Raw genomic sequence first — 10,987 nt, forward strand, 5'->3', positions numbered from 1 at the left:
AGGCAGGCAGGCTATATCTGTGGCCAGAGGGCAGAAGCTGGAACTCTTTATATAGTGGATGGGAGCCATAAGATGGACTCAACTATCCTCTGCAGCTGTCTATTGTAGAGGGCTTCAGGGTTAAGTTGTGGCTCTCCAATAAGCCTGCTGGACCACTTAACTATTTGGTTAAGGGAGTTTCTATTTTTCAGGGACAAATTGTTAAACCAACACACCAGGCAGAAAGATAAAATGGATTCAATAAAAGCGCGATAAAAGAGAGTAAGTAATTTTCTGTCAATGTGGAAATAGGACAGTTTTCTTAGACAGTGAAGACGTTGGTTGGCCTTTTTAAAAACAGCTTCACAATAGAGCTCTTCAGCGTTGACGTCAACTTGTATGCGGCGTTTGGACTACCGGTTCCCTGGCGATTTTTTACATTGCAAAACGCCATAGAGATTCAGGTTTGGCAAAAATATAAGTTGCACGGCAACAACGAACATTAGCGTGTCCCCGCATCCCTTTCTCATTAGTGGAACGGATCGTATCATCATGTTGGTGTATTCACATGTTAAATCATGACGATTATAATTCAATATTGCTAACCCCTTTCTGATCATTAAAACTTCCGAACTACATACTTTCCTTTGGTTGCCATGGGTACAACCTTCCGCACGTACATGCCGTTAGATACTGGCGCCGTTTCTGTAGTCGCCAAAAGCTTCCGGGTTTAGCATATGGACGCAACATCGTATTTATGTCGAAGTTTGACACAAAATGATCAACCATGTCATACCTACAGCCTATTTTTAACACCCTCGACAGTTTGCGGGGGTTCGCTAAGCGCGTGCTTGCACTCGGAGCTTATTTGAAATTTACCCCTATTCATTCCCAATGGAGGCCGGAAGCCGATAGGAACCAGGACGTCCTTAAATGCTAACATGAAAGACTACAATCTACTACATGCTTCCGCTTCCGCTGAAGAACTCTATTTGCATCAAANGTAGGGTGACCAGCTGTCCGGACTTCGGCCGGACAACCCCGCCCCTTAACTTTCTAACCTAGCGTCCTCGCGCGCACCCATAGAGCTCGAAAGTCCCGCCCCTTAGTTCCGCGTTTCACGGGACCTCAGTTGACCATCTAACAACATGGTAGCGAGTAAATATCTTCTGATCTCAGTCATGATATGCGCTGGGCTCCAAATATGCTGTTTAAGAGGATAGATAAAGATTATTCAAGCAGAAGTATCAATGTTTTGTTCCGAGGCCGTCGGCATGAAAAAAGTGAAGAAACACAGCTTTCTAAAAAGTTTAGGGGTTCATACGAAAAATTAGGCAAAAATATCAGAAACAACATATATGGAGCTCGTGGCACAACTCGAAGGGGATCGAAATGCCATTTTAATACCGCCATTGGATTACATGCTACGATTTTCGGCTAAAAACGCCGTTGAGGTCCCATGAAATCGGGGGAAGTGACGTCACTTTCGAGCTCTATTGCTTCGACTTGCCGAATCCCCGCCTCCGTGGAGAAAATTGTGAAGTTGGCATTCTAAACTGTAGGCAGAAATCAGGGAACAGCGCTGCCATCTTACCTCAGACAACTCACTTTACTTGTAAAACAATATTTTTTGGGGGAAGGATTTTCGCATTGCATTAGGCCTACCTCACTCCGATAAAGGAGTCATCACCACTAACTTAATATTGTATCAGACGGCAGGTTACGATAGACAAATCCTTCCGTTGTTGTCTGTGTAGGCTATTTCATATATTTTAAAAAAATGTATTTTGGGTAGTGCATTCGTAGGCCTAATAGCCAACTATTAATTTGATTTACTTTATTCAAAGTTGGTCAGAAGTAGCCTATTATCAGCTGTGTTTTAAGGGAGGCAAACCGCTTTTGCCAACCTTTTTTTCATGCAGACGCTGATAACCAACAACACGAGCTCAAAATACAGACAGCGCCCGTGCAGAAAGACGTTTCTTTGCCCTGTTTGTAAAGTTGCGAGAACCCTCGTATCATTGTAAAGGCATTTAGCGGACAAACTTAATTGCACTTGGCCAATGCGTTGCCAACAGTGCAGGAAACAATAGGAAACAGACAGTAGGCAATAATATAGTTGCCTTATTTAACTTTCATCCAGTCAGTTAATGAACTTCATATATGGCTATTGCACGGAGATTTCCCCGACACAAGGCGACAGCAATACAGTTAATTCGCTGGGCGAGAGGTTATATCTGGAGTAACATGGCGGTCGCAGATATCGGAAACGCGACCGACTATCAAGGTCTAGTTTGCGTCGATGACGTTGCCTCGCAGCTCGAGGCCATAAGCAAAAGGCTAGGAGGAAAGGAAAGACAAAGAGAGGGACACACGGATGTCGTGAACAGGTCGTAAAAACGGACCGATGGCCACCCTAATCAAAAGTCAGCTTATTGTCAATAATGGTGCCAAGATACTTGTATTTTTCCACAGTTTCCACACTCTGGCCGTTGATTTCTGTGAGTATCTGGGTCTGGGGGTTCCTCCTGAAATCAATAATCATATCCTTTGTTTTTGTAATGTTCATCTGAAGGAATGATTTCCCACACCAGTCCTTGAATTCCTCCACAATTGGCCCATGGCCTGTCTCGTTGCCATGTAGCAGGCTTACGATTACTGTGTCATCTGCATACTTAATAATATTGATCTGTTGGCTCTATTGCTACGGCACATGTTAGTATATAGGATGAACATCAGGGGGGACAGGACACGTCCTTGTGGCGAGCCAGTGGAACTGCAGGACTGGTCAGACAGGGCTCCATTGATTCGCACCCTCTGTGTCCGGTTTGTTAAAAAGTCTAAAATCCACCCCAAAAGATTCTTGCTCAGATTGAATTGCTCCGCTAGCCTTTTCATCAAAACATGTGGTTCGATAGAGTTAAAAGCAGACATAAAATCAATAAATAAAAGCAGAGCATGCGTGTCTTTTCCCTCTAGATGTTTAAAAACCATATTTAAAAGGGTGGCTGTGGCATCCTCAACTCCCCTCTGTGGCCTATAGGCAAACTGCAGTGCATCCATGTCAGGCTGTGTCCTCACCATGACAGCAGTTTTGACTAATTTTTCAAAGGTTTTCATTACTATGGATGTCAACGCTATGGGTCTTAGGTCGTTTAGTACTTTAGGGGTGTTGGATTTGGGAACTGGGATCACCACAGCATCCTTCCAACATTTGGGTACATGCTGAGTTTGCAGGGACTTGTTGAATATGTGGTGGAATATTGGGGCCAGTTCTTTAGAGCATGATTTGAGCAGGCGACCACAGATGGCATCCGGTCCTTGACTCTTGTTTGTCTTTGTATGTGTGAATGCTCTCACAATGTTCTCTTCTATTATGCAGTGGTGATCTTGATCCTTTAATTGATGTCTCAGGTCCTGTATTTCACTGCTAAAATCAACAACATCAAAACGGTTGTAGAAACTGTTGAGAGCATTTGCAAGGTTGTAGTCTGAGTCAAAGCCCTCAAGAGTGATGGTACTGCCGTTTGAGTGTGACGTATTAATGCCTGCAATGCTTTTCATGCATGACCGTGCTGAACCCATTTTATTTGTGGACATGTTAAATTCTAATTTGTCCTTATAGTTCTGTTTTGCTCTCAGTATTTCAATTTTCATATTTTTCATATTAGAAACTCCCGGTCAGTCACTGACAACAGCAATGATTTCGTGTATTTCAAAATTCAAACCTAAAACAAAACAACTATCTGAGCAACTTACCTTTACAGCACCTTATGCAGAGACAAGACAGGCACGTGATGATGAATATTCCCGCTATTCCAGAGGAGATGTATACAGCAGGCCAAAACCATTCAAATGAGCTTGCACTCTCAGGAGTATCTGTAGCATCTGAGGAGGAAACAACAATTTCAGTCTGATGTACAGTATGTGGCCATCCCATTTCCAAGTGTTGCACATATCATATTAATATTATTTATTTTATTTTGTGATTAGCAAGATTCAGAATTGACACTCTGTCAGAGCAAAACATGTATAACTGCAATGTGTTTTGAAAGTGAAGCCCATATACAGTAGGCTACATACACTCTCACAGTGCATATGTTTTGCATTACACTTTGAATCAAACTTCAAATTTCTGCCCTTACTTGCAGTATTGTTGACACTGCTTGGGCCTACGACTTGTTCATTTTCTGAAAAGGTTTAAAAGAAAACAACACATTTCTATGCATGTTGTAAATTATATTCTTAACACTACAGTAGTTCTTTGAAACGGAAACTGGATGAAACTGAATAGTTACCTGTCACTGTGACATTGATGGTATGACCCATACAGCGTTCAGACAAACTTTTACACTGGCAGCTGTACAGTCCAGAATCAGTTTTGTTGATGATTTTGAAATGGAGGGAAAAGATGCCAAATGTGTCGTTTGTGCTTTTCCACACCATTTCCATTTGGTCTGTTTCATTAAAAGTGTAGCAGTCATCATTTGATTCTGCAACTTTGCACCACTTCATTGATGGCTGTTCATGACAGTACTGGACTGGACAGTGGATCGTCAGGCTTTTGGAGGAAAAAGCTTCAGCTTTAGTATGTCGCTTTACGAAGATCTGAGTGTCACATGTTTCGTTCCTGTCTGCAAATCAAGACATCAATAGCAGTGTAAGGATAGCATTCCTGTAACGTAACTGATTAATTTCTAAAAAGATACAAAGTCAAAGAACACAATACACTTACATTAGAAGTGTTACATTCACACTACATAAAGGGTCAAGGGTCACAAAAACACGAAACAACACCAAACATCCTTCAACTCCGAAGAAGACGAAGCAAATTGACGTCAATTATTGCTGTATGTTTGCACCTCAATAAGAAACAAAAAGACTATTTGAGTGTTCCAGTCATCTCTTGCATAGTCCTGTGGACCAGCCTGATCCAGCCAGCAGGCCTAAAGTATCTGTGGGGATTCATTTCAGATAATTTCAATGAGTCTTAAGAGAAAAGGCCCAATCCGACCCTCAACACATTCCCCTAATTACACACACCTGATCTACAGTGATTTCATTTCCTTCGTTTATTGTGGAAGTGAAATTCTACAAATTGAAGTGGAACTGTCAAGATGTTAAATGTTATGTGTTAGGCGTTATTAGGACAATAAAAACCAACACATAAAATATCTACATCATTGTGAAAATGGGGTATTTTTGGTGACACAACCCACAAATTCATGTGAAACTAGTGTTTCCTGACAAATACATGCAGCAAAGAAAATTTACCCCAAAATTCATCCCCTCCCACCAGTATGGTAATGGCTGAATTTCTCCCTAGGTTTAATGAATCACTTGATTTTAAAGTAATATCAATTTCATAGCTTACATCACACCACAACATGCTTGTATATCTTTAAACGTTCGTCATTTTCTTGTCACACAATGGTAACATACAATTCATTGCAAGTACACCGCACTAATATGCCAACAGCGCTGCAGTACAAGTATGCTGCATATCTCTTTAATCATTTTCTTTCTTTATTGTTTTAAATATTTTTGAGGGGCTTTAGGCATTTTTTGTTGTGATAGGACAGTTGAGACAGACAGGAAGTAAGTGGGGAGAAAGAGAGTCAGGGAAGAGTCAGCAAAGAACCCGGGCCGGAATCAAACCCAAGTCTCCAGTGTAGCAGTGCAGTGCCCTACCGCTTGAGCCACTGCAGGGTCTCTTGAATCATTTTCTTGTTGCACAATGATACACACACTTTGGAACCCAATTAGTAGGAAATCATTGCTGTAACTAGGGCCTACTACACTAAATGAAACCAATGGCGCTGTTCTGTTCTCACTAACCTGTCATCAGCTGCATTTACTGAGAGTGTTATCGTAAAAAAACCTATTATATTTAGGGAAACTTGATTCAGATGTGTCTGCATTGAAGATGTAGCAGTTCTCGAGCTACTGAACAGCAGGACACTTAGCACTTACTGTAACTACAGGACCAGTAAACAGTAGGGCTGCGAATTGCCAACAACCTCATGGATACGTTACACATCATGATACAATACACATTGCAATACATTCTACACAAAATGTAGCCTATTGCGATTTTTTCTTATTCTAGATAGCAACAGAATGCCAGTGTGTGCCATTACAATGTAATGCTGCCTTTGAACTCATTAAAGCATGTTAAATTATAACTACAAATAGTGTACTCTGCCAGTAATACGGTGACTGAATATGAGGAAGTGTCTCTCTTTCCGTAGTCTGGGTATTTGTAAAAACCTGTAGATAATCACAATACAGGGGTTCCGATAAAATAGGTGTACACATAAAGATGCCAAACACAATATATTGTTGACATTTTTTTCATAGGCTGTCTGTCCGGGCCCCTCCTCTCTATGTCCCCCACCTCGAAGGCCCTTACTGTAATCAGGGGCCATGGTCAGCCCCAACTCTCCCCAACTCCCCTGCTCAGCATTTGCCAATTTTAAAAAAAATGTTTTTTTGTATTAATGTTTTTCACATACAGCAATAATTTATTTGCATTGCTGCAATTACAATATTCCCATATTACTACAGCTATCTGTTCTTTTAGCTTTTGCCAATTTTATACCCATGGATAACCCCATGGATAAGCCTTTTCAACCCATGGATAAGCCTTCTTTTGTTTGTTACTCTATCACCACATAGCCTACCTATACATCCCTGTTTCACAAAAATGCATACATCCAAGTGCAAGTGTATTACAGCGTGAAACAGAGGTTACAGTACCCTAGTAATTTTCAGTTAACTCACCATGTCCGCTTGCAGAGCGTAACCCAGAATACAGGACGAGGACTTGGACGAATGTGAAAAAGAACACTTTTCCAGATGCCATGCCTGCTTTGCTCACTGCCAGACAATCCGTCACTGGACAACAACACATAAGCCCAAACTGGAGAAGATATCAGAAGATCCAGGGCAGAGGGCCCAGTGAAAGGGGTTTGGATGATGCATCACCTAATGAGTCAGTTTGTCCTTGGAGAATACACCTGCCTCCCATTGTTTGTCTGTCTACTTCTCTGTTTCACTTCTGTTTTCATCTGGATGAATCAAGCAGACAGTCACTACAGCATGCGTTAGCGCTCTCTCGCCCTCTCGCCCTCTCGCCCTCTCTCTCTCTCTCTGTCTCTGTCTCTCTCTCTCTCTCTCTCTCTCTCTCTCTCTCTCTCTCTCTCTCACACACACACACACACACACACACACACACACACACACACACACACACACACACACACACACACACACACACACACACACAGTTTTCACCTATGTCTATCTACTTCTCTTGGTTTAAGAGTGCCATCTGCTGGCAATGATGTGTGTATACACAAGCAGCACTTGCATGAATGAACTGGGGAATGAACTAGGTCAGGGGTGTCAAACTCAAATTCGCAACGTGCTAACATCAAAAACTAATCTGTCCTGTGGTTCCTCAATGCAAGCTGGCGTTTATATTGAAGCAATAAATGCTCCATCTATTTTCTGGCTGATCCCATCGCATGCTCTATGGCTGTGTACCAGATGGTATAGTGTGTGTAGCCCTACTCCACCAGGGGGCCCTGAGGGTACACATGCATCAGAGCCGTTTATAGAGAGAGTCTGGCCAACTCGAATCATGGACGCCATTTTCGTTCCCCACGGCGAGGATTCTACTGTGTAACCCTATGGGCAGCATAGGCCTACCGTCAAAATCGCTGGATCTAAAATACAAATAAGGCTTCATAGACCATTAAACTTGGGTTGTAGTATTATCAAGATCCCAACATATGAAAACAAACGTTAACAAGTTAGTTCGTATAGAAGAGGTTTGCTTAAAAGAGAGTTTTGGTCAGCATAGTTTTGATGTGCTCAGCAGTGCATTCAAGCGTTACTTCCGAGTTGTTGTTGCCTAGGTAGGTACAGCCAACGTCAAAGTCGATATTTAAGTAATGTACAGAAATAATATTCACAACGATGGTCAAGTTCATGTACAGGGACCCTGGTGATACTTGCGCCAAAGTTTCACGTTGTGTCGAGATTTAGTAGTTTAAAAATAACGATGTGCTCAGCAGTGTATAATCGCGATTGCAGACAGTAGAACTGTAGGATGAGTCTGGATGCTCGTAGGTTGTGTCAGATAGCCTATTCATAGTATGAAACTGGACGTGAGTTTAAATCGCAGGGGGAAAGGACCTTATTAGCGCGACAGAAATAATAACTTGGTGGGCAAAGTTTTCACAGTAGGCCTATAGGCTAACATAGTTACAGTTGGCAATTAAGATTTGACAAGCTAATTCCAAGACAGAAACCCAACTTCAAAAGTAATTGTTAACAAAAGTCGAAGGGGGAAAAAAATACATTTACCTCACACACAACACGGAGAAATCTGCTGCTTTCCGGTTATTAATTCTGACCTTTATATTCCATAAAAGGGAGTTTATATCCATGCATGTCCCAAATCCTCCGTTTAGGCAATGTCACGAGTTAAACAATGCTGTTTGTTTCTCCTGACCCGGCCCTGCACTACAGCCATATGCACAACAGTTTGTCATAATAATCATGTTATAATATTATAGTGAAGCGTTATTTTTTATATCTGATAATGCTCATTAATGGGAGTGTGGGGAACGAAAATGGCGTCCATAAAACATGTGACCAGCCCAGAACCAATCAAAATAGCGGGATAGCTCGAACGTTCGAATCCATAGTTGGCCAGACTCTCTCTATATACGACTCTGACATGCATGGTCTGGTGACAACCAGGCTAGAAGTTGAGGCCCGAATTCAATATTTATTTAAAAATGCACTGAAATTGTGCATATAATAATAATAATAATAATAATGCATTTTATTTAAAAGCGCCTTTCAAAACACTCAAGGACACTGATATAGTACGCACGGTCACTGTAACTTAAAGATAGGCAAATAAAACATTCCCATCATATACTGTATAGGCCCACTTATACGCTAATATGTGCTGATAAATTATTTTGAGAAGAAACCCAGGTGAAAAAGTGGTTCAATTTAGTACAATAAAAGTATGACTGAAGTGTACTTAGCATGTTAAAAGTGCACTCGTGCTTTTTGTGCTAAGAAAAAGTATGTTTACAATATGCTTATTTAAAGTGTACTTAAAATTAGATGTAATTAAGTTGCTCTCAAAGAAAGTACACTTAGCGAACCATACTTCAAGTGGACTTCGAAGATGTTTGGCTAAAGTGTATTTGAGGAATATACTAACAGTGTTCTAATAGTGAACTTACTTAAAAGTGTATTTTTTAATAACATATTGCAATTGTACTTTTTTAAAGTGCAATATGATTAAACTTCAACCAAATGTCTTTGAAGTGTGATTTTCTACAGTGCGCTTTAAAGTAAATCGCTTTAACATATTGCAAGTACACTTTTTCTAAGTGCACCATGATTGTACTTCACCCAAATATCTTCAAAGTGTGCTTACACAAAGTGCATTTACCCATCATGCACCATCATACATGTCCCATCATGCAATGCACTTCTTGGAGCTAAATTTCTCAAACAGAAAGCCATTTATCTTGAAGGAATATTTTTGGTTTGCATGAAAATATTACTCATTATTATATTCTGTGTTTATAGAGCTCTTCAGTAACGCGGAAGCATGTAGTAGACTGTAGTCTTTCATGTTAGCATTTAAGGACATCCTGGTTCGTATCGGCTTCCGGCCTCCCATTGGGAATGAATAGGGGCCAGTTTCAAATAAGCTCCGAGTGCAAGCACGCGCTTAGCGAACCCCCGCAAGCTGTCGAGGGTGTTAAAAATAGGCTGTAGGTATGACATGGTTGATCATTTTGTGTCAAACTTCGACATAAATACGATGTTGCGTCCATATGCTAAACCCGGAAACCTTTGGCGACTACAGAAGCGGCGCCTGTATCTAACGTCATGTCCGTGCGGAGGGTTGTACCCATGGCAACCAAAGGAAAGTATAAATTCGGCATGAAGAGGTATTACCATTTTGTTTGTGTGTGTAATATATAATATGAAAAAGTACAGTGTATGTAGTAGCTATCAAGGTCAGTAGCTAGATACGTAGTTAGAGTAGCTAACTAAGTGCTTGTTGTGAATCGTGATGTAGCGTACCACGGATGACGTAACAGGTAAGAGACAACTGCATGTAGTTCGGAAGTTTTAATGATCAGAAAGGGGTTAGCAATATTGAATTAAAATCGTCATGATTTAACATGTGAATACACCAACATGATGATACGATCCGTTCCACTAATGAGAAAGGGATGCGGGGACACGCTAATGTTCGTTGTTGGCGTGCAACTTATATTTTTGCCAAACCTGAATCTCTATGGCGTGTTGCAATGTAAAAAAATCGCCATAGAACCCGAACGCCAACCGCCGCTACAAGTTGACGTCAACGCTGAAGAGCTCTATTGTAGGAGTTTTAAAATTTTAAAGTGGTACACAAAAAATGACCACCGTCATTATGATGGTCACGTATATGTTCTGGTATATATAGGCTCACACTTCCCATGATTGGTGCATGTGCATGTGTTGGTGTGACGGAGCTCATCTTGCACCTGTTCACCCCCCTTGGGAATTGAACATGCAATCTCGTTAATTACAACGGTTCGGCAATGGGAGACACAGTATAATACCGCTGGGCCAAGAGACTAGTCTCTCGACCCAACGGCACGAGACTGTATGAGGCTATCGGAGGGAGGTTTACCAACGTTCCACGCCAACTCTGTGCTAATTAGCCTCCATTACACTGGCCTATGGCACCATATGGCATTTTGATCACCTCAAGCCTGTGGCGGAACAATTGCACACAGGGCCCCTGGGTAAAACACTTATAAGGTCCCCTATACAGCTTGCCAAGCTCAAAATAGGGCCCCGACGACCAATATGAGAGGACCCTGGGCCCAGGGGCAATGACCTGTTTGCCCTCCCTATAGCTCCGCCCCTGCCTCAAGCAACCCTATAGGCCTATATAACAATGACATTCTTC

Source organism: Engraulis encrasicolus, chromosome 12, assembly GCF_034702125.1.
Source record: "Engraulis encrasicolus isolate BLACKSEA-1 chromosome 12, IST_EnEncr_1.0, whole genome shotgun sequence".
Lineage (NCBI taxonomy): Eukaryota > Metazoa > Chordata > Actinopteri > Clupeiformes > Engraulidae > Engraulis > Engraulis encrasicolus.